This window comes from Larimichthys crocea, chromosome XXIV (genome assembly GCF_000972845.2).
Source record: "Larimichthys crocea isolate SSNF chromosome XXIV, L_crocea_2.0, whole genome shotgun sequence".
Classification (NCBI taxonomy): domain Eukaryota; kingdom Metazoa; phylum Chordata; class Actinopteri; family Sciaenidae; genus Larimichthys; species Larimichthys crocea.
The window spans coordinates 17,333,410-17,358,431 of record NC_040034.1 but is presented as its reverse complement, the minus strand read 5'-3'; the positions used below and the strand labels follow the sequence as shown (position 1 = coordinate 17,358,431).

Sequence of the window (25,022 nt, the reverse complement as noted above, 5' to 3'; positions counted from 1 at the left end):
ATTCTTATTTTCAGGTGATAATCTACTAATGAAAACATAGTTATGAATATTATATTCAATTTCTGCCATATTCTGTAAATACAGCCCCATAAATCTTACATTCTTCACTCTTTTAAAGCTTAAAATCATCTTTTTATAAAAGAAATCAGGGGGCAGAGTAAGCTTGACAAGTAGGCGTGGAATCAAAGCACTAAAGGTTGGAATTATGTATTTGGTTAAATACAAAGACAAGATGTTAAGATGTTTTTGGCCAAGAATCTAAAAATAAAAATATCTCAGAATTTCTGAAACTTCTTTCAGCCATCAGAGTCTAGTTTACTGCGCTGTTATCCCGAGGGATTTCTTTCACTACATGAAAACTTGTGCATTAATTGGTCTCTTCTCTATCTCCTCCTCTCAGACCGTTGAGCTGAGGCAGAAACTGTTGTGACCTTTCCAAGTGAAGAAACTCTCATTAAGAAATCACTGGGTCTGTTTGTATGACGGGCTGGTTTAACCGCCACACATACACACACATAGAGAAGAGTGACTCAGAGGCTGTTATCCATAGCATTAAATATTCACACGATTAGTTTCATTCCACTGATGGATTTAACTACAGACTGACCTCTGCAGTACAAGGCCATAGGTTTGGGGATCAGGATAAATATAGAGTGTGGAGGGAGGTTTGTATTAGGGATTTGGTAATTAATTTAGTCCAAATATAGGAACACCATGAGTGTGTGTGTGTTTGTGTGTGTGTGTCCAAGAGTAACAGAGAATGGGGACTCACGGTTTGTGCTATTGGGCGTGGATTAACTGCTAAAAAAAAGCTTAATTCACTTTTGTGAATTAACGAGGAGGTCAAAGCACAACTAAATATGAATTCATCGGAGGACTGCAGCCAGTCACGTGAATATTTTATGCTGTCATTTCTCTGAGAGAGGGCATCTGAGCCTATGTGTGTAATGTGATGCATTGTGATTTCTGGCAGTAACTGTATTCTGTCATTCCCGGTTTTCGTAATACTGCTTCTCTGTTACTCCGGCCCACTCAAGCTCAAGCAAGGTGTATGTCCGAGGGAAGCATAGCCTTAAATAGAAGAAGCCCACAGTTGTCTTGGCTTAAGTTTGCTGTGTTAACATTAAATCTCCTTAAAACCTTAGATTAAAATCTAGAACATCAGTTTATGTTGCTGAGGTGTCTAGTGAGGCTCATTTGCGTCTTTCAGTTGACTTTGTATGCAATCACACCACCTCTAAAATTCACCCTGCCTTATCTGAACTATCTATATGATGCTAGTAATATATTATTCGTAATCAGATATCAAACCACCACTGGCCATATGTATCACTGTATAGCAGAGGTTCTAGTGGCATTATGGGATCAGTCCCAGTTGGACGAAAATAGCTTCACAGGGAGGCATCCAGAAGCATTCTGCTCAGATGCTCAAATTGCCTCAGCTGGCACAGTTCCTAGAATAACCACCTTATTGTAGTGTAGGCTTTGTGTGTCCATTTAACCCTAGGAGCTGTGTTGTTTAGATACTGGCAGGGCATGACAAATTGGTGCCAGGTGAAGGTTCCAGAGCAGAGTCTTACCTTGGCTGAGGAAACTAGCTCTTAGTATTTGGCGTGTAAAAATATCAGGACTGATGTTAATCCTTACAAATCCATATTGTGGATTGGAATCAGTCCAATGTGCCTCTGCAGAGTAAACAAAATGGTTTAAAGGGAATGTGGCTGTGATTTATCCCTGTGCCTTCTCTGCGTATAACAATGCAAACAGATAGAGAACCACTCCCTGCTCCCCTTCTAGGTTGTGTATTTCCCTCAACTCTGCCCGTCTTCCTTAGCTGCCGCTGTTGGCAGTTTAAATGTAATATCAAACTCCTCTCAGAGGACAGACTGATGTCACCACACTGATGTCTTCATCAGTGTGGTGATGAAACGCGTCTCTCTGTGTGTCTCTTATTCTTTTTCCTTCACATGCATGTCTTTTGGGGTTGCCGAGTGCTGTTTAAGATCAGATGACGGCTTCATAAGCCGGCAGAATGTCAATAAGACAAGCACACAATAGGATGGACGGATGTACAGATCTAAATCTGAACACGTACATATATATGGAAGTACATTTGATGATACATTTCTATGATTTAGACACAGGGGGCACTGTTGTTCTGCACAAAACTGAATGAGTATATGTGTTGCTTTCTCCTCACACTGGCTGAGCTTCCCTTCCTCAATGCCAGGAATTAATGATTTCACCCGCTCTCTCCCTCTCACACACAAAAACACACTCTGCCTCTCTTTTTCTTTCTCTCACGCTCTCTCTCTCTCTCCACTCTCTGTGAATGCCTTCAATGACGATAATGTCTGTCACCCAGTGTGTTGAAAACACTATATGGTGGCTAATGAATGAAATGTGTGTGTGCAGTGACCATCATCAGATTTGTTTCATAGCACTTCATGAAGTTCATGCCTTTGCGAACATCCAGTGACGATACCACAAACTCAGCGCCCTCCGTTTCAGAATGCAATACCACTGTTGTAAATATGCACAGCTGTACATGTGTATTCGTTATGATTTCATTACTTATGTATGTACGTATTACATCACAACTTTGCTAACAGCCAAACATCAAGAAAGTGCATCAACACAAGACATAGCAGCCAGATAATATTACTTACTAGCCCAACAGCAAAAGGCCCAGCTCAGCGTCTGTCTTTCAGCCTTTTATTTCACAAAGCTCTCACCAACCACTAAACATCAGTCCCACATGCCCTCTTCTTCGGCAGTTTCTTGCTCGGTCACTCTCTCTTTTTCCACTTCTTTATCAACGTCACGTTTGCTCTTTTTCCCCTTTGACATTATAGAGGCTGCTGAGCCCGGTTACATCACCTGCTTGCCCAGCTTTGGGTCTGGCGTGACACTGACTCTGCTCCCTGTTAGCATTCCCCATGCTAAAAACCCTCTTCTTTGCAGTGGTCCAAAACACCTGTGGTACAAACACTAACAGCCTGGCTAACAAACTGAGCTGACAGCAGCTATAGTTCAGGGTATTTTACTTCAAAGTCCATCTTGAAACTCGGTAACATCAGAGGGACAACCAGAAAACATTTTCTATTTCTAAAATATGATCCAGTTTCGTATCCTGAGCACAAAGTCACACAGTGCAAGAACAGAAACACCATTCACCTATACAAGTCAGTAGTTGTAATACTGATAATCAATGACTGGAGAACTGCTACTGTTTTCATGATCAGTCAAATAAAATGAAACATGGCAGGTGGGAAGAGAATAGCAGGTTTTTTTTGTTGCCCTGAACCCGGTCTCCCAAGTAATGCTTCTTCTCAGTGTGTGCATCGCTTCCATTAAGTTCTATGAACCACTTCCAAAGTCCCTCCTGTGCCCTAAGCACTGAACCTTCACAGACTGTAATCGATGTCACCTACAACATCACAGGAAGTGTGTGAGTGCAGGTGGGCGTGCTAGCTCCAAACACTGTCTGATAAATGGGACAGCACTTTGTGACATCATGTTCCCTACACAAAGACTACACACTATTCTAAGTCTATGCACCGTAGAGTGTGAGGCTGATATTTCAGACTGTATGTCTGAATGCAGTAGTTTAATTAACTGGAATGTTTGTTGTTTGATTTATGCCTAATGTGCATCCAACCTGAGTTGCCTGGTGCTGCTTGTTGCAGTTTTAATTATCTTATTTGTCCAACATAAGTGTGTTCTTGTCTTTGGGAGGCAGTTCAGATTTTATTTGTTTCATAAATTAGTGGCTGCCCATGCTTCAAACTGGCTGACTATTCAAACAACAAAACATTCTACTTGCATTGTATAGAAACAATAAAAACTGCACCATCGGGCCAATAACGTCAGTGGCTAAAAGACCTTCTTTACGGCAGACATTTTGAAATGTCATAGTAGGAAAAGACCAGATGCATTTAATAACATTAATGATGGCTGTTGGGTTGAGCATGCTGAAGCAGGAACCACTGCCTGTGACAGTGAAATGAAGCCAAAAGTGCCAAAAACTGCAGTTCCTTAAACGTCCACTTGAAGCTGGCGACAGAATGAGTCAGTCTCCATAAGCCCCCATAATAAAAAGCCCAAATTCACAGCAGAAAGAGTCTGGCACAAACAAACTGTTTTGGTCTCTATAGCTAAGACTGGCCACTTTGAGTGATAGGTGGATGTCATCACAAGTGGCTTGTTTGAGCAGTCAGGCTTCATTCAGCCCGCCTCAGGTCCACTGATGATCCACATCTTTGCCCATTTTTAGATTAGCCATCAGAAGTAGGACTGCCAAGATGACTGCGGCAAGAGCGACCACACTTTTAACTTCACAATGGCTCTTCAGAAACCAACAGATATGGTTAAGGTTATTAATTCTAATTTTTCCTGCTTTGACAAGTCATAAAATCTGCCTATTATAAGTCTACCCCATATCCCCATGGGTGATGTCAGTAGTGACCCTCTAATTGCTTCCTAAAAGATGACTTAAAGTAATTATATTACATACATAGTTTAGCATCATAGTTGGAGTGGGGTCTGTCCAACCTGGCATAGAAAGTAGGTTGCACACTGCCTGAGACTCACCTAAACGTCCATTTTAGTGGTAAAATGTAATGTGCTATGAGATGAATCACTACTGCCAGATAGAGCAATGAGTTACAAATGACTTTTTGTGGAATGAGCCTACGTTTATGGTCAAAAACTGAAAAATCCTCACAGCAGCTGATGACTATTGAGCAAAACCACTTGAAAAAAATACTTAAGCTTTGAAGAGTGAATAGAGCCGAATGAGAGAGTGATTTAAATGTACGAGCTCACAAGATTTCCACAAAACACAATATACCTTGTTATCCTTTACTTCAAGTTATCATGTTGTTTGTTCTTTCTTTCTCCTACCAGAGACACTGACAATTTTGAATGAAAACTGGTAATTCCAGTGTGTGCTGCTTACACAAACACTGTCCCTTTTTGAATTTGACAAAAAAGCACAAGAGGGGCTGACAGACGGATTCTCAAATTATTGTTTACCTCCATATTTCCTTTCAAATCTGGTCTTAAAGTGGTGTTTTGAAGACAGTGTATTCCCCCTCTCCTCTCAGCAATTACCACACTACCAGAGTCCAAACAGCACTTGTTAAGATTCCATTGCTATATAAGAATTCAACATGTCTGCGTGGATGAATATTAATTTACAGAGAGAGCACATTTGAAATGGTGCACTGTCTTTATCAGGCAGGTGCATCAGTTTCTGAAGGGAAGGAAAGACGAGAGCTCAGGAGCTTCTGCCAGTGTCAGTTTGTTCTATTGCTCTATTTTGGGAAACATAGTTATACCTGTGTTAGATACAGTGAGGCAGATGGAGCACTTAGTCAAACCACTTTAGCTCTGTAGTCCAAATCCATTACGGCCTAACGCTATACTGCATTCCTGAGCTGCTCTGAAATAGCAGTTCTTATGTTTTAATAATATAACAAGCCTTTACTGCTCAAGATCCTGTGGCTCTCTAGTGTGGTCAGTGTGGGACAGGGCTCAGTAAGAGCACCAGTAACAACAAGAGCATAAAGCAATAAAACAAATAAGAGTTTGGAGCTTAATTTGATATAGAAGTTATACAATAATACAGCTGCTGACAATATTTGATTAAGACAGTATAGACAGATTCATTTATATAAACAAAAGACGCCTTTTTTGATCAGGCTCACATATGGTGAGGATGTTATTACAAAGATAAAACACATATACAATATTAAATATACATGATCATGCTTTAATCACAGTATTGTTTCTATTGCAAGCAAATTGAATTTTATGAAAACACAACCAGTGTTGGACCCTCATGGGAAAAGGCAGTTTTATTAGAAATTGGAATTCTGGAAAAATATGCTTATTTGATTTATTTCAAAGAGTTAGACTGTCCTGGATTTGGGTTTCTTGTCAGGTTTTCATGTTTTACTTTGTAATTTCCCCATCTCGTCATGTCCATAACTTTCCTGTAATGATGGTTTCTGTAATAGATAGTCAAGAAGAGATGAGTTTCAAGATCTGACAATTCAAGGCACTTTAATAGGAACTCAGATCAATCTTTACATGCCAGAAAAACGGGCAAGATACAGTTGTCCTACTTTTATACATATTTTTTTTGCTATCTAATGCGGAAACTTCAGTCTGATGCACGTCTTCTCTGTGACCCAACACTGTGCTCTATTAGGCTTGTTTTCCAGACAGAGGACGCCTCAATCAGGTCATAGGTCACATGGTTCACTTGGAGGGTACATCCTATATTAAGAGAAAAAAAACATTCTAACACTTCCTGCCATTGTTGTATTTCCCACCAGTTTTGATTGTCTCTACCAGCCTGATTAGTTTTCACCTGTGTCTTATTGTCCTGCCTTCACTTGTGTATTCAGTCCCTGTGTTCTTTGCTTTCGCTGTCAGTTCATCTTCATGCGTTCCAGCCATTCTTCCTGTTTTGTTTCCCAGACTTGTTCCGACTGCTACTTTGTTTTCCTGCCTGTTTTAGGGACTTTGGATTTCGCCTGCTCATTTACAGACTTGTTTGCTTGTTCGGAATGTTCTTCCTTTTTTTAAACCTGCGTGACAATCCATAAACATTCACTTTTGTAATTAAACCTGTTATGACTGGTACTTCCCAAAAGGTAGGACTCAGAAGCACGACTCGAAAACAGTTCAGGGTTGAAACGTAATCCGTTTACTGGTCAAAAGGAAGGTTCGGTACACGGTAATCAAATCAGATCAGGCAAACAAATCCAAAAAGGACTAGGCAAAGGCAGAGGTCGGTGACCAGGAAAATCCGATCACTAGTAAACTCACAGGGCTGGGACGTAAGGCACTGGGGTACAAAACGAACTGGCACAGAGAGGAGGAGAAACACAGACTAAAGACACAAGAGAGGGGAGTGGTAACAAGACACAGGTGAATCTAATGAGGGCGGGGCAGACAATCAAAACTGGAGGGAAAAACACAGGGTCAGGAAGTGAGGAGGTCTGAAACGAGAGGAAGGGTAAGTTTCACAATAAAACAGAAATCATAAAGTTTCACAATAAAACAGAAAACAAAACACATGACCTTAAGAGGATTGACGAGATGTGTCAAAACCATTGTTCTGCACCAGTTCTACCTCTGTAGTCTCCATTTGGGTCCTATTTCTCGTGTTCCTGGTTACAGTGCTTACTCCCCTATCATGTCTTTATAGTGAGTAACCAGGTAGCATCTTAGCATGTCCTAATAATGGAAATTTTGAAGAGATGAAGCCCATGTAATATGGTGGATAGCCTCAGAATAAATGATTAATGGGACCTTGAGTAGAGATAGTTTTTTGAATTATATGAATATGCAGAAACTCTCTGAGCCAGATAATGGCAGAAGCGCGAAGTAAGCAATTTCTTGCAAGCTATTTACATGCATAAAAATTTACAAATGGTGGATTATTTCTCCAAATGAGAACAATTATTTGGGCTGTTATTTCTCCTAAAATGAATGCGTAGGGGTCATTAACTAATCTCTCATAAAAAAGAACTAACCTAGGCCACCACAACTGATGGAGAACCCCCAAGCAGGAGGATGCTCGTAAGAAATGTAATGCACACCACTCCAGCAAATTGAACATAATGAGTCACACTTATAAAAATCTTTGTACATTATTGATGCTTGAATTCGTTAGTAAAAAAAGAGAAAAGCTCACTTCATTGACGACAAGTAAAGCACACCCAAATGACAAGTATTTGATAAATGACATGCATGCTTTCAGGCACAGAAAGTGTCTAACATAAAGTGCAAAAGTCTCGATAAATGTGACCCTCGGCATCTGCATGGAGGCCATATGTCATGGCTATCCCGACTACACCATGATGGACAGACAGGAAGTGGGGCGCAGGGAGACAGGAAATGTACCCGAGAGACACAAACTCAAACCTTGCCTCAGGCCTCTTCACATTCTACCGCCCTCTACTTGACTTGTTCGCTATCTTTCAAGCGCTATAAACACAAGTGTACTTTATTGATTTTTACCACAGGGTCCAGGCATCTGACAACACTGTTTGCCACCAAAAGAAACTTATTAAAAGGAGATATTACAGTAATTTATCATCTTAGATGCAGTATCAGTCCTCAGCGCTTCCTGATGTGGGTAAAATATCTTTTGTAGGTAACAAAATCTCCACATTTTGTATTTATATGTATAAAGAGAAATGCATAAAATGACATTCATAAACATAATCAAACATAATTAGAAGGAAAAAATCTATTTAAATAGAAAAACATACATCAAATAACAATAAAAGACAAATAAATAAAAAAGGTTGACTTGAAATACAGTCTCAGTGCAGTTTCACTGCATTAATAAGTGCCAATAGTGGAATTTACGGCTCCCTTAGCACAAACTATAATTTGATGCCACGCCTCTGTTATCCAATTCACACCTGAGGTTCTGCAGTAACACCATTTTCCCACTGAAATGAAGTAATTCATGAATAATATCTGTATTGTCATGTAACGTAACCAAAAACAATTCCCAGATGTTTCAAAAATGTCCTCATGAGTTACAACTTTTGACATACACCAGTATACATGTATATACCTTGAATTAAATTGAATTAATAATTTATTAGTGACAGTGATTGCTGAGGGGTCCAGCAAAGTGTGGTTCATCAACACAGGAGAGAGCAGTACACTCTCTAAACAAACCTGTTTAAGGGTTTCCTCTTTTTACCTGTCATGTTGTAACTCTTCCTTTTGTTTCAGAGATTTATCATTTAAATCTCCAGAAGCTTGTTATAGATTGTACTGCACATGACAAATGTGTATGAAGACATGCATGAAAGACTCCTGGCTGCATACAAAATCTTCATTAAAAAACAAACACATGAATAGATGCATAGATTCATTTACAGTATATGCACAGGAAATGCACAGACTGTATGTAAAGGTGGAGTGTAAACATGAAGACATATAGTATAAACATACGCGCATGTTCATAAATTAAAATCCGTCCTCCGTCACATAATCAAAAATTAACTGATTTGAGTACATCTCTCCTCTCACTGCAAACAAATGTATAACCTTGTAATTATGTCGGGGTCAGTGATTAACCACTTGGATTGTTTGAGCTTTAATAAAGACGTGTTATGACATTGATTATACAAAAGGGCATAAATATGTTACCTCACTACACATCAGATATTAATGAGTGTATGTGTGTGTGTGTGTGGTTTGATCAGATTTTATTCATAAAAAAACAAAACAATGAATGCAACCTTAGCGAGCGATCACACCAAGAGACTTAGCTAGAAACCAAAAGCAAAATTGTTGTTCTCCTATGATACAGCACACCTGACATGCACTCTTGGCATTGAGCCACACTGGTTGTCAGTGTCACATTTGGCCCAGGCAGCCAATTAGATCAAGCAAGGTGGGCCTTACTACTTTCCTTTCCTTCCTTTTTTGAGATGTGACAGGAATGGTGTGACAATGGCAAATGCAGACGAACAGGCAACTCACAAAACAGCATGCGGGAGAGATGATGGTGTTCACCAGTATTATCTTTTTTTTTTTATTGTGTCACAGGCTTTTTCTTCTCCACCAGAACAGCACAGCAACAGCTAAACATATTTGATCGCCTGGTTGTGCATGCAGCCCTGCTCCACAGGCGCACCAGCTGTTTCTCCTGACACGCTTTGCCAAGAGGTTTTTTGAAGCGGCTGCACCTGTAGTGATGATCTCTCTCTGGTTGTCCCTTTACTGTAGTTTTACTTTTCATTGACATCTCAACATAAAAAAAAACAAAAAGTCACATACTGTATGGTAAAAAAACTTGAAGTTTTAAAATGCTCTCAGTGGCAGTTATTGTGAAGGAAACTACAGCTCACAAATAATAGATCAAATACAATATGAATCACAGACATTTTGCATCCGACAAACAAACATAATTAGACTAACTGACCTCTGTTTATGTTTGAACAGGATTTAATGTGTGCTAAGCAGGTTTGTACATGGTTGTATGTGGAACTGTGTATGTGTGTGTGTGTGTGTGTGTGTGTGTGTGTCTGTTTTCCTTGGGCTATCAAATCAGGTCATTATACCCATTTAATTTATTCACAAATAAAAACCTGGCAGGCAGCAAATACAATTAACCTACACCTACATTATATAAGGTATATATATATAGGTAATTGTAGAGTGTAATGCGTGTATTGATATGCATTATATCATAAGCAAGAGCTACATGAATACACGTGCTTACACAGCTCTGTAACTCAATGGTTACAGCATGACACTATTAATCCTAGCTTTGATACCCAGTGCATGGGGCCATTTGTACTGAACTGTCATGAACTACACACACCCACAGCATATAAACATGAGGTTTTACAATGCGGGATAGTTGATAGGACACTTAACTGATCTAGTTTGTTCTCCTGACTGGCAACACGCACATTTTTCATGTGTGCAATCTCTTCCGTGGTACAGCCGTTGTGGCATGTGAGGTGCTTAGAGATTCAGCCGAAAGATTCGTCTTCTTTAGAGAAGTGTTGATATTGCCTCTAATATTGTCCTCAGCATCAGCAACATCAATATCAACAGTGGGACAGCGGAGAGATGAACAGAGAAATGGAGAGAGATGATAACATACCAGACACAATATTGAGGCACTTGGCAAAGAACACTACTCTATTTTTTTATTGCTGTGGAGGATAAGGCCAAAGCCAGCATTAGTCGTACCCACACACACATGCTCAAAGTTTACTGGTGGAGACTGTGTACACAGTTCTGTATTATGTTAGAAGCACTAAGCTATAGCTCAGGGGTGGGCAAACTTTTTGACTTGCGGGCCACATTGGGTTCTAAAATTTGACAGAGGGGCTGGACCAGGACCTCCTAGCAACTGTATATATGTATATTATTAACATCTTTTAAAAACACATTTCAACATCTTTGTGTGTTTTTAAACACATTTGAATATATTTAAACATATTTTTGTTAAAAAAAAGCTTCACTTTTCAACTTTACACAATTTAACTTTTCAGCTGATTTTTTAAACATGTTCATAATAAGACGTTTGCAGGCCGAGGAGCCCCAAAAGTTATCGCGCCTTATTGGCAGGACCCAAGCCTGGCCCCGTCTCTACCAGACTAATAATGAACATGGGTTCACCAGTGTGGCAGAAGAAAGAAGAATTCGAGTTTTAATACGACGGGATGTTTGAAACAAGCGGTATTAAAGAATATGAAGCAGCAGGTAGCAGCTAGCGGTGCTGCTAAGGTTAAAACAACATAGAGTGTGGATGATTGACACCTGTCACCTGTCGACCAATCAGAGTTTAGTACCGCCCACATTCACCTTTGACCCACCAATGACGATCCAGAATGAAGTAAACCCAAAGGTTATCGCAGCAAGAGGTCACACTTCATTGTCAAAGCCTCTTTGTCTTTATGTAACAACCAGGAGCTTCGAACTAAAGCAGAGACATAGCAGGAGACATTAGCAGCGTTTCTTCGCGCTGGAATAAAACTTTTGACACGAAACAGCAAAGATAAGACATACTGTGTCGTTTTGTGGGTTTTGTTGCTACTCTTTGGGGGCTCGTTTGCCGAGTTTTTATCGCACAGTGATGAGACACATATCTTTGTAAGATATATTTTTATTTTTTGGATGTGGATAAGTTCGGCGGGCCGCATTGAAAAGCCTAGTAGTTTGCCCATGTCTGCTATAGCTCTTTCTATATATTTCTACAAGGGACCACAAGGACAAAAAAAAGATGCCAAACTCTTTCAAACAGAAAAAAAACATTGATTTTCTTTTATCTCTCTCTCTCTAATGATTCTAAAAACTCTCCTCTCCAGACCAGCAGACACCAGATCAGCTGTGTTCAGGTCATCTGTGTGCACAGACAGTGACATATGGCTTTATCTAACATGCAGGCTGCCTCAGGTCACAATAGATTTAATCTGTTGAGCAGCGCATCAGTTATCATGCCTGTCCCAGGGCTGTGACCTGGGATTGTCTTATTCAGCAGTAAACCACAGCAGATCAGCTCAGATAGCCCCGGGAATTATACTGTCAGTAATCTACACGTGATCTCCAAGATACTGGTGTGTAGAGGTTTAAGTGTGTCTAATCTATATATCAGCCCATGAACAATACAAACTCACATGTATGCACGTGTTATCAGGCTTTCCTGGTGCCCAGAGATAAAGAATGGAACACAGAGAGATATTAATAGTCGGGATGTGGTTGCTCCTCATTGATTTACATTGTATTTAATCTCTATAAAGAGATAGCTGCATATGAATGCAGAATCCGTCTGCAAGGGACAAAGATTTTGGTATCGGAAGTGGTCTGATTTCCGTTTGGAGGCTGAGTAGTATTGATCAGTCACATCTGAGTGGGCTTCCGTTGTATGCAGATAAACAGTTGGTCGAAATGCACTCTCGAAACCCAATGACTTTGTTTGACTAGCAAAGGCCACACCGCAACATGTGCATTAGTTCATGTAAAAGGTTTAATAGAAACGTGTTAAGCATAGGTAAATGGATGTAGATGTTGAGGGGAGAACATGGAGGAGGGGTCATTGGTTAAGCAGGTCTGGGAGAACGTGTTGAAAGCTGGGCAGAAAGAGATTCAGACTCAGGTGTGTTTCCACCTGAGCTTCAGACGAGACCTAGAATGACATCTGGGAGAGGTGTGTGTAATGGCGGGTTATGCCAGAGGTGGCACACTGTAGAAAAGGGGGTGATACCTAAAAAGGGGGAAGAAGGAGCAGCTTACCGATAAGGATAGGAGAACGGGTGCTGTGGAGAAGAGGAATGTGCAAGTCGGCGAATGCTAACAGGCTACATATGGACATGGACCACATATTCACCATCACACCACTGGGACCGTTCGACTTTGAGCCAAGTTCATGGCCCGCATGGATAAAAAGGTTCCGACTCACGTCTGGTTTAAAAGAAAAAGACGGCGCATAGCAAGTGAACCCTCTCATCTACACAATGGGCGATAGGGCTGATGATATCCTTTTGTCACTGCGGTTGGCAGAAGATAAACAAAATAACTATGATGAAGTGAAACAGGCTTTTGATCAACACTTCGTGGGAGTGCATAATGTCATTTTTGAACGAGCCAAATTCAATAAAAGATGTCAGGAAGTCGGCGAATCTGCAGAGAATTTCATCACCGCAGTGCACAAGTTGGCAGAACACTGCAGATATGGAGTCCTACGAGAGGAGATGATCCGAGATAGGATTGTGGTCGGCATACGTGATGCAAAATTGTCTGAAAGATTACAGCTCAATCCAAATTGAGCAGCCTTCTTTCTGAGCTATCGCCGGAGGCAGTCGCATTTTCTTCTCTCTCCCTTATCTTGCTGATTGTGCCTCACTGTGCCTCTCGTCTCGTCTCTACTTCTCTCTTTCTGTGGTGAAGTCTCTCAAATCCTAAATTATGGAATTGATCAGCTGGTCCCTCAACGCTATTGATACTATTTTTTTTACAAAGGAATGCTGGTCCGGAAGAACCGGCATGTCCTGGGACTTTTGCTGCTGGGTACGTGATGGACTTTTGGAGCGTCATCTGCTGGGAGCTCTGTCCCTAGAAGACATTGAGGATGTCTACATATTTGGATCTTTGATAGCAGGTGCCCTAATGATTGGCATGGGGATGGCCCTGATCTATCGGAAAATTGGGAAGCTGGCAGCCAGGGCTACATCAGAAAGTGACACAGATTGAGGAACTGTTACTTGACACCGCAGTCCGATCTGGGGAGGCTCGGAAGAAGCTCGACCAGATCTGTGATCAATTTGTGGACATCCCCCGACGCTTGGATACCATCATGAACATGTTTTCGGAACTGGGTAGAACCACCTCCACTCAGGCTGCAATCACTGTTATGCGTCTGGAGGAGGTGACTAGGGGTCTCTCGGGCCCTGCAACGGGATTTCAACTTGGGGGGCATGCAGGATTAGGTTTTAGACTAAAATGTCCGATTTCCTGAATCCTTAAAATGGAATGATTTCTTGCATTTACGTGTCCCTGGCTATTCTCTTCTCCCAGAGGTCTTTCATTGCAGTTTACTTTGTTTTGTCTATGCTCTGCGGCACTGGACACTCCAAGGACACACAGCTGTGTAAACAACAGCTCACCATGAACAAAAGAACATCATATAAATTTGGCAAGGCTGACTCCATGTATTGTAATCACTCTGGCCTGTAGTCATACTTCCTTGGGTTGTCACATGTTTCTCTTTTTTCCTATCTGCAAGTAAGAGACCAGTTTATAGGAAGAAGTCTACTCAACGTGTAAGTCATTCTCAGTCTCAGCCTACATTAACCAAGTCAAAACAGTGTGGGAAATGTGGCAAAACCCCAAAACATTCATGGACTGAATGCCCAGCAAAAGATGTTGAATGTAGAAAATGTCAAAAGAAAGGACACTTTGCAGCTGTGTGCAGATCAGCTCAAAGGTTAGAATCCATTGAAGAGGATGAAGTGGCAGCTTAACTGGGAGCTGTCGATCATCCACAGTCACCTACATGGACTGAAATACTTACCATAAATGGTGGTCAGCTGCGCTTTAAAGTGGACACAGGTGCGTCTGTGACTGCTATTCCATAATCAGAATACTCAAAGGACAGGTACGGCAGTCACACAGCTACACGCAGGCCTCTGCTGGGCCTGGCCAACCAACCGCTGGATGTTAAAGGGCAAGTGCATGCTGTCATTCAGAGAGGAGATAGAAAGATTGAGGAGGAGGTGTTCATCGTCAAAAGACCTGACACACAGAGACACATCTTACCGGCAGTGGATGAAACTAAAGCCAAGCTGGAAGGAGTTTTCACAAAGCTGGACGCTACATCAGGCTTCTTGGTATATCATCAGCCCCTGAACATTTCCAAAAGAGGATTTATCAGCTGATTGATAGCATTTGTTAATACAGTCGTCACTCGCTATAACGCGGTTCACTTTTCACGGACTCGCTGTTTCGCGGATTTTTTTCAGTGTAATTTTGCATGCTTTTTTTTATACTGTACTGTACAGTATTAACGTGCATTGGGTTCTGCGTCCTAAATTGGCTAAGGGAGAACCGCACATGTGTTCTGCGTCCTGATTAACTAAGGAAGTACTGTACAAAATGCGTGTAAAAAGATGTATAAAAGTGTGTGGTTAGGGGTTTTACGGCCTTAAAACATGTATAATAATTGTAAAACTCAATTCGCGGATTTCGTTTATTGCGGGTTATTTTTAGAACGTATCCCCCTGCGATAAACGAGGGACCACTGTATATACATACATTTGTTTTATGTTTTCTGGATATCCGCTGGCTTGACCAGGACACCTGAAACACTGGCCATCGCCACATGATAGCAAGGTAGCATTATATTAAACAACACTTACAACCAAGACAACCTGGGTATCCCCAACTGTCCTCAAGCAGACATCACTGTTATTGGCTGGTTAAACAACCCATTGACCTCACATTGTGTTGAGTCGTGTGAAGGAATGATAGACTTGCTTGGCTTGCTTCTATTTCTGTGCTGCCATTCATTGTCTGGGTAGGAACAGATTATATATCCCGGTCAGTCATGCAGTTGGCTCACCACGGTCAGCTGGGCAGCACACTATAAAAGATTAACAAGGTATTATGGCACAATGGCTAGCCGGCTTGCTTGCTGAGTGCACTATTCTATGTTATATGACCATTTAACTTTGTAAAATGTATTACATCCCCTGGTTACACTTGGCCAAGAAGTCACAACAGCAGCCTATGGACATGGACCAAGCTTCCAGCAGCATTTACTACCCTTCAAAGAAGGCGGCCATAATGAATCACTGTGGAGGGGGCGTGGTGCATCAGCTGTAGGACAGAGGTGTGGAGAGGGCTCAGGAGGGCAGCGCCAGGTGAGAGTGATTAGCACACCAGTTTCCTGTTGAGCTGATCACTCTCTCCTTTTAAAACACAGTAGCGTGCTGGACCTGGAGGGAGAGACACGTGTATCGTGAATGAAAATAAACAAGTTGAAATCACATCCGTGTGAGTCTTACCTGCTGACGAAACCCACAGTGGCATCAGTCCACGCCACAATCACGTAGACTTCAATTAAATACAGAAACAAGAGCTTTCATTTGATGTTTTTATTCTCTTTGGTGAGGGGACATAACTGACTATGAGCACACTACCTTTGTATTTTAAGCTTACTGACAGAATCAGGAGGGAGGAGCTGCTCAATCAGGAGCTGCCATCAGATGTGTAATCTCAGGTCAAACCGAATCACTGCCTCTCTGCCAAAAACCGAATATCCCTTTGGGGATAATAAAAGTGTTGAATTAAATTGAAGCGAAATGAGTTAATTAACATTTTCTACCCATTTACGGACACATTTCATAATGTAGCAGTCATTGCATTTCCCAGCTGTGTCATTAGAAGCTGATTATCGAAGATGATTGGCCTTGTTTTTATTTATCTGTCTATGACATTTTCTTGTTGTTGCACGAGGCAAAGTTTCATCAGATGCTGTATATTCTGTGCTTAGATAGGCTGTGTGTGTGAGAGAGAAGGAATTGGCCAAGTCCTCGGATGAACCGTCTAAGAAGTTCCCTGTTATCAGTCACGCTTCTGTTAACTTCAAGCTGCAAGGGGGGAAAAAAAAGTGGATTCACAAGCGAGCCCAGAGCGGTGTAGCACAGCTTGAGCGTCCCTTTCTTTGTGTTCCTCTGTGGTTCTCCCTCTCCTCTTGCCTTCTACCCCCTCCCTTTTTCTATCTCACCTTCTCTCTTTTCTCCCTCTCTGTCTTGATCATTCATTCCCTCTCTTTCTACTCCCCCCCCATCTCTCTCTTTCTCTCTCCAGTGAATGCCTCTGTAATTCCTATTCTTATCTACTCGTCGGCGCGAGGATAAGAGCTTCTTTACTTATGTGCTCCTGCTCTCCACGGGGGAAGAGGAGACAGAGAAAACATTTTAAAAAGCTAAAATTACACGCAGGGAAGCAAGACAGAAAAAAAGGAAGGAGGAAACACTTTGGTCTAGAGTTGCATGCAAAGTGGAGGACTAGGAAGAGAAGGGAGTTGATGGGAGCAGATTAAAATAATATATATTTTAATTATTTTGGGGTTGTTATTTCAAGTTGAGCTAATCCTGTCTTAAGTTCTCCTGGCACTTCCCAGGATCCCTTCCAGGCGTCTGTAACAGGAAAGAGACTGAAGTCACGTCCATGCACTACGCTCTGAGCTGAACTTAAATTCTTGCAGCATGCTCAAACAAACACATTGACAGTTACACACACACACACAAACAGGGGTGTGTGAGTTCAGCTTCGCCCTCCAGAGGCTGTCACACAGAGACTGCTCATTAAAAAATTCCATTAGGTTTCAATCAGGCCATAAGTAGGCCAGCAACACTATTAGAGAGTAAACATGTGAGTGAAACATGACTGCGGGAGACATGGTATAATCAATGAATCTGTGTGTGTGTGTGTGTGTATGTGTGTGTCACATTATTACGGAGTGATTTCAATGAAATATGACTCGGGGAGAAACCAAACAGAACAACATTAAATTGAATCACTGTTGAAGTATTTTCTCTCCTCTGTTGAAAGTTTAATGTCGGGTTTGTCCTCGGTGACTTTTCTCAGCTGCTTCTGAGATAACATCCGGGCCACAATCACAACTGGGACATCGTGGCTGCACGCTGGAAGTACTGGAGAAGCAATCATGAGATCCCCAAGTCGATCTCCTCAGGCACCAGAAGATGATGACGAATATGCCTAACATAACTCCAGGCAGATGAATAATCCAGATTGGGAATTGGGTTGCTCTGTTTTGTGAAATGGAGAGACGGCAATAAATGATTGATTTTGATCAAATTTGTTGAAAAGGGAAGAGTTGGATGTTTATCTGGGGAAGGGCGGCGTCACAAAACAGTTTTTTTTCTTCATTCGTTTTTCATCCTCTCTAATAAATTTTTCTTCCATCTTTCTTCCTGCCTTTTGAATCCCTGTGCTCATTTTGCACATGATTATATTTTATATTATACACTCTTATTGCAAAATATAATACAGGGTGCTACTTTTTATACTGTGCCATAAAATACCCCACATTTCTAAACAACAGTTGGGACTACAAAGAAACTTTGCTCTGAAACGTTCTCCTTTTCCACATAGAGAAGAAGAAAATGATCTATATTGTGCTGGCATGATCTGATCAACAAATGTCATCAATTCTGATGTACGGAGCAAAATATGTAAATCACAACAATAAAGTAACTGCCACACACACACACACACACACACACACACACACACACACACGCACAATATTTAATACATAAATGTCAACAATAAAAAATAAAAAAGAACAATTTCAGGTTTTTATTACACGCTGTCTCACTTCTCTGATAGTAACTAATCTTCTTTCTCATTTTCATTACTTCCATAGCCAAACTTGCTTTTAGTGTTTTTGTCCTTTATGTCACAGTAGCATTGAAAAAGAAGCGATTATTTGGGCCATGTTTTGGCTGTTTGAAGTTTCAATACCTGCTCTGGTGTTGTAAGATTAAACTACAGTATAGACATCCATCAAAACTAAAGACAGATGGTTTGCTGTGCCACAAAAACAACAACAACAACTTTAAGAGCAAAACAACAGCAGCTGAAAATCCTATTATCTTCACCTACAGTACAAGGGTACTCCAAAGTATATAAGTACAAGGTGACGTAACCTGCGTGGTTACAGGTGCAACAGAACCCTACAATCTCCACATCAAACGCCATAAGCCATGTTGGGTGAGGGTAAAAGTGTTAAAAAGTTGAAAGCAACATTGTGTAGAATGTATTTCGTTTCAGTTTCAGAGTGCAATACCACTGTTATTACCTACTGTCCACTTTGATTACAGTCAAGTTCAACAACAAAATACATCAGCCAGCTAATATTACTTACTAATCCAAGCAAGATGCCCAGCTCAGCGTCTGTCTTTCAGCCTTTTATTGTTACAAAGCTCTCACCAACAACTTAAACTTCTTGCTCATCATTCTCTCTTTTTCTCTTCTTAACTTCTTCTGTCAATGTCGATGTCAACATTCGACTTCGACAACCCCTCTACATTCGAAAATGTGGGTGGCTTATGCATTGTGTGGGTTAGCAATGACGATGCAATGGTACTAGAACCTTTTTGGAGTTTTTTATTCTGATAGAGACATAAAGAATAATTAAATTAATAAAACACAATATTACAAAGGGGGCTCATAATAAAATAATAATAAAAAAACTCATATGCCTCTACAACAATACACAGCGTACGTTACATAGACAATAAAACCTTTATACATATATACAATAAACAAAGCTCTCTTTATGTAGAGATGCACTTGCCAGGTGATCCTCTGAAAAATGAAAAGCTAAACACAACTGTTTACCTTAAAGGACCAGGACTGAGTAGCATCTAGCAGTGTAGCTAATAGCAACCCTATCGCTTCACTCACTCCTTACTAGCATGAAGGAGAAACTATGGTGGAGGTAAAATAAGTGAAAAATGCAAAAATTCCTATCTAGAGCCAGAGATTAGTTTGTCCAATCTGGGCTACTGTAGAAACATGGTGGTTCAACACGGTGGACATGGTGGGCCCTCTAAATCTTACATACTGGTCCTTTAACTTGAAGCTAGCGGTAGCTGTTAACAAGTGAGAGTATGCAAAATAAAAAAAAAAACAGGATGGATAATTAAATATGCAGATTTTGAACTCATATACAACAAAACATTCCTGACAGTGACAAATAATAGAGCTGAACCTCCAGCTCATACACAAATGAAATAAATGAAACGCTGCGTTCACACATACAGACACAAAGTATTAGGAAGTGTCTAGCCTCTCATGAAGTGTTATGCATGTAATCTACATCCTCTGCTCCAACTGGAGACTTGTTTTCTGATGTAGCTCCTGGACTACTCAAGACGACGTTCATTTCCTGTAAGGCAAGGCAAGGCAAGGCAAGTTTATTTGTATAGCACAATTCGTACACAAGGCAATTCATAGTGCTTTACAGAGGCAAGGAAAAACATTTGACATTAAGACAAGCAATAGCAATAGAAATAAAAAATTAAAAAGAGAAGAAAATTTAATTAAAAACATCAGAATGTCATTTAAAATCATTAAAATACCAAATTTGAAAACAATTTAAAACAATAAACGAATCACTGGATTATGATTAAAAATTCTTTAAAAGTTCTTTAAAAGAGCTCAGCCATAAGCACGTGAAAATAGAAAAGTTTTTAACCTGGATTTAAAAGTGCTAAGAGTTGGGGCTGATTTCAGTCCTGTAAACTGTAGCACAGTTTGTTTCATCGAGTACAGAATAGCTTTGTTTGCTGCCTCCCTTTCTGTGGGTATCAAAATGAGAATGGTTGTCTCTTGCCTGGTTGTCGGAGGACATTTGCATAAGGGTGAGCTTTTGTCATCTTTCCACACGTGTTTCTTTACCACGACTTTGTGCCAATACACTGAATGAATTCATAGTGGAAACCACAGAATAGATTGAAGTGAGACTTCATAGTGTAATTTGAAGGCCTTCCTAGTCAGGTAACAACTATATTTTAACATAAATTAACCAGAGGTTACAATACAGAAGACCCAGTTACACAAACTTGCAAGGTGGCGTGCTCAGGAACTGTGACGCGAGGACTTGATTAGGCGCCATGTACGGAGGCATAAAGCATGAAAACAGCAACCTTTCAAACCTGTTAAAAATAATTTAAAAAAGGTCACACCACTAAAAATACATCCTAAATTGCGGCCTGAATCAGCTTTCATTGTAGGTTTTCCAGACTTTCTGACTCATTCTCTCCCACTCACACTAATCATTTCTCTTCTCAGATATCTGATACATTTATTAGGAACCTCTGTTATATCAGAGGTGGATAAAATCCAGTATTGGCCTGATATGTCTTTCTAACTTGATCGGACCACACAAAACTACCTGATAACACCAGTAAAATGACCATTACAAATACTTATGAGTATGATATAAAGTGTACATAAGCACAAGACCAGAAAGGCTATTTGAAAGCAGCAGTCTTTGCCTAGAAGACAGACTATATTTACTATCACTACTCTGATTTGATTATTCAAGGACCGGAGGGCAGGATGCCACATGAGCACCATCCCAAACAAAGAAAAAAGACCACAATATTCCACCAATATCTGAGAACAAACTCTTAAAAACGCCTTGGGGCATAAATATTACCGCTGGATGAATTTCTGTTCAATCCCATCACCTAAAGAATAAATAAATACAGATAGAAAATAAATTTAAAAAACAATATTCTACCAAATATCTCCAGCACCAAATGCCTAGAGGGCCTGAATATTAATGCCTGAGCCCTTCGCTGCTATTTGAGCATGTGGTGGCAGGAGAAAGAAGAAGCAGGCACATACAGAGACGAGTGCACATAAATAATCCACAGGGATGCCCAGTTGAAACTCTTAGGTAATGCAAGGTGACAGTATTTGGAATGGGAAAACACGACTAAACCCGGTTATTGTTGATATATTGAGAGGAGGAGAAGAGGAGCAGAAGGGAGAAATAATAGGATAAGGAGTAGAGAGAGGAAAGATAATAGCCATAGGAGGAAGGAGGAGAAGAAGTAAAGGAAAGGGGGAAAGGGCAAAAGTGGAGAAGGAGAAATAGAAGATGAAAAAATGAGAAGAGGGGGATAAAAATAAGATATGAGGGGAAAGAATGAATAAGCAGGGTTGGCGAGGAAACAAGGAGGTGGGCAAAGGGCACATCAGTAAGGAGCTAAAAGTGGAAGGTGAAAAGGCAAAGAGGAGAGCCGTGAACAGAGAAACACCAAGGAGGAAAAGGGTAGGTGAAGAAGAGGGAAAAGAAATGAGATAATGAAAGGAAAGAAGAAAACAGAGAGAGATGAAAGGGAATAAAATGAACTTCGAGACAGAGAGAATGAATTGTCGCCAGTCTGTTGCCATAGCAACCAGGAGACGCCTATTGTCTCCGTATGTCACTGTGATGCAGGTGATTGTGCGTGCATGCGTCGCTGTGTGCAACCGTGTGGTAAGAGTTTGATCAGGTGTTTATGCTGGTCTGTATGAGTGGGATCAGTCCAGATGCTGTTTGTGTGTGTCTGTAAGTGTGTGTGTGTGTGTAAGATGTGGATTAGCATTACAATTAGTGAGACTTTATCGATGGATCAGTGGAAAAAACAAATCAAACAAAGAGAGATTAGCACCAGACAATCCACAAATGCTTCACACAAGCCTGTAAACATTCACTTACACACACACTTGCACGCACACACAGAAGTAAACATGTTTACCATCCCGTGTTTTGTGGCATTTCGCTGACATTTACGCCCACTGTAAATGGCGAAAGCTCTTTTTACGACCTAAGGTGACTGCTGCATCTTGATGCGACACCTTTGAACCGCTCTGTGTCAAATGTGACATTAAACATCGAGTCACACGTCAAACACCCCGGTAACACTTGTCAGTCTGATGTCATCTGAGCATTCAGAGATGTCTGCTGTGATGGGAAAGCACACTGCACGGCCCAGCAGGCTTTGGTGTAAAGGATCATTCACACTCGCTTACTGTGATCTGCAGATCAGACGTGACATAGATTCAGCTGCAGCATCTATGGGCTTTGGTTCAACATGTCGTCTTTTAACATCAAAATTAAGATATTGTGGTCAGTGTAATTAGTGTTTTGGCACGAGACTGGTAATACAGAGAGATTTCCTTGCTTCCCAGGGAGGAAGGTTTGTATTGGAACAAAATAGCGCACTTCTCTTCCAGTCCACAGAAAGAAATTTAAGTTTAACAAGAGAGGCGTCACAAACTTACAGAGAATTTTTGAAGAACTGTCATCAGACTGACAGAAAATGCCAAAAAGAATATATACATGAAACTGTACAACTCCACAGAATGTCACATTTTGAATTATGGATTCATAAAATGAGTCCAGAGCAGTTTTTTCCTGAGAGGGACAATTGACATTTTGCATTTCGCTCACTGCTAGATTTCTTCACCGGGCATTTGTCACTTTGTGTGGAGAAATTCTATGCTGGCTGGTTTGCATTGGTTAGCACTCCTCACTGAATGTAATGGGTGCTGATAGCTACAGTACATGCTTTATATGATTAATGAGATGTTCAAATGATCATAAAATCATATTTCTAAAATCATTTTGAGTTTATTCCATTATTTTTCTATGAATGAAAATAGGCATGAATACAGGAGAAAATATCTAGCCTTGCTGTTTCCAAAGATCTCTTAATATCATGTGTCTGGTTTGTTTCATTTTTTGAAAGTCCAGGAAGTCACTCACCTGGCCACTGTTTGCTCAAAAATAGTTGCTGCAGGTAACTCCTCATAAATCCACATTTTGTTGTTTTCACACTTTTTCACGTGTACTGACTAATTCAAAGGAAATCCTTAGTTTGAGAGCTGCTGATGTGGTAAACTTGTGGCAAGTTGTGGCAAAGCCTGCTTGAAAAGTCGATAGATATCACTATAGACTATGCATGTGCTAATTTGCATAGTCTGTATCCGGCGAGAAATATTGGTGACTCTTTGTAGGGAGACGTCAAGGTCTTCCCAAAAAGTTGCTTAATTTGTTGCTTGGCACTTTGAAAAAGAAAGTCGCTAAGTTGGCAACACTGCTCATGGCTCTAACGCCGCAGCAACACGAGAGCGGTATAACTCTTAAAAAACAGTGAATAAGCATATTTCCCATGTTGATATACAGCAGGGATTGAAGTAGTGTTGTGCACTGAAAGTGAAAGAGAGAAGGAGTGATATATGAGATCTATTAGTTTATGGTTATTAGTATCTACATGTAGAGCCTTTAATCTCCAACAGTAGACAGATTAGAGAGGCTTTATTATTAAAGAGGCCCACAATTTTAAATTGTAGGCAGCTAGATGGGAGGAGGTTCAGTGGCAAAAAAAAAAGAAATGCTCTAAAAAGAATAAACATCAACACACATTGCTATAAATTCAATAAATTCCCTAAATAAGACTGAAGTTAGTTAACGTTATAATTCCATGGTATTAACTGTAATTCAGCCCTAGATATGTCATGTATATATGTACAGAATACTCACCTAAAAGCCTCGAACAAACCAGCTTGTGCAAATTTTGTAATGATGATAATGATCAGTCTTGTGATATTGTCCAGCTGTGGCCTTATTTGCGGTCTATTAAGTCCAAAAGTGGATAGTGAATTTTATCAGAAAGTATGCAGTCAGTGCTTAAAAATAGCAAAGAGAATAGCTTTGGGAAATATGTAGATATCAATATCTTCCATAAAGTAAACTAAGATTACATGTTGTGTATATTCCATAAATGGCTGTGACATGATGGGCCTACTTGGTACAGTACTTGTTTGCCTTTTCGTCCTCTGGGTGCTGGTTCTACTCCCAGTAGTCTTGTCTTGACCCGATAGATTGATGATATTTTTTTGCCATGTTAACCTACTGTTTCTCTCTATACATAGTCAGATTTAACACATTAACACATTTTGCTCCCATTTTTCTTCTTTTATCCACACAGAAAGTTTATTTTTAGTTTATTCACACATTTGTTAAAATCTGGGTTAGTGAGCACTTCTCCTTTGCCAAGATAATCCATCCACCTGATAGGTGTGGCATATCAAGATGCTGATTAAACAACAGTAGTATCACACAGATGTGCCTTGGACCGGTTTCAACAAAAGGCCACTCTAACTTGCAGTTTTATCTTAGAGAAAAGACATTTATTAGGTACTGCAATTGGATAGCAGTTGTTTTTTCCCCCAGGAAGGCAAAGCCATGACCTGCCCTGCTCTGCCTCTGATTGGATTACCCTGATATTCCAAAGATAGCAACAAGTATTACCCTTGATTAGTGAATGGAAGTGATTAGATCTCACCCTGTTTCTCATATGAATGAATGGGCAGTGAAATCCAGTGTTACTGCAGCTTTAAAAGAGGTCTAATCAGCCAAAACAATTAATAAT

The 25,022-nt window shown here is 40.5% G+C and overlaps 1 long non-coding RNA gene across 1 annotated transcript; it reads right to left on the bottom strand.

Annotated features, from left to right (window-relative positions):
- Window positions 1-6,171: 6,171 nt before the first annotated feature.
- On the bottom strand, window positions 6,172-6,898 carry LOC113744561 (uncharacterized). The gene is made up of 3 exons (XR_003461640.1): window positions 6,841-6,898; window positions 6,380-6,599; window positions 6,172-6,285 (listed from the first exon to the last, which is right to left on the bottom strand). It is a non-coding gene; the product is annotated as an uncharacterized LOC113744561 (long non-coding RNA).
- Window positions 6,899-25,022: the final 18,124 nt, after the last annotated feature.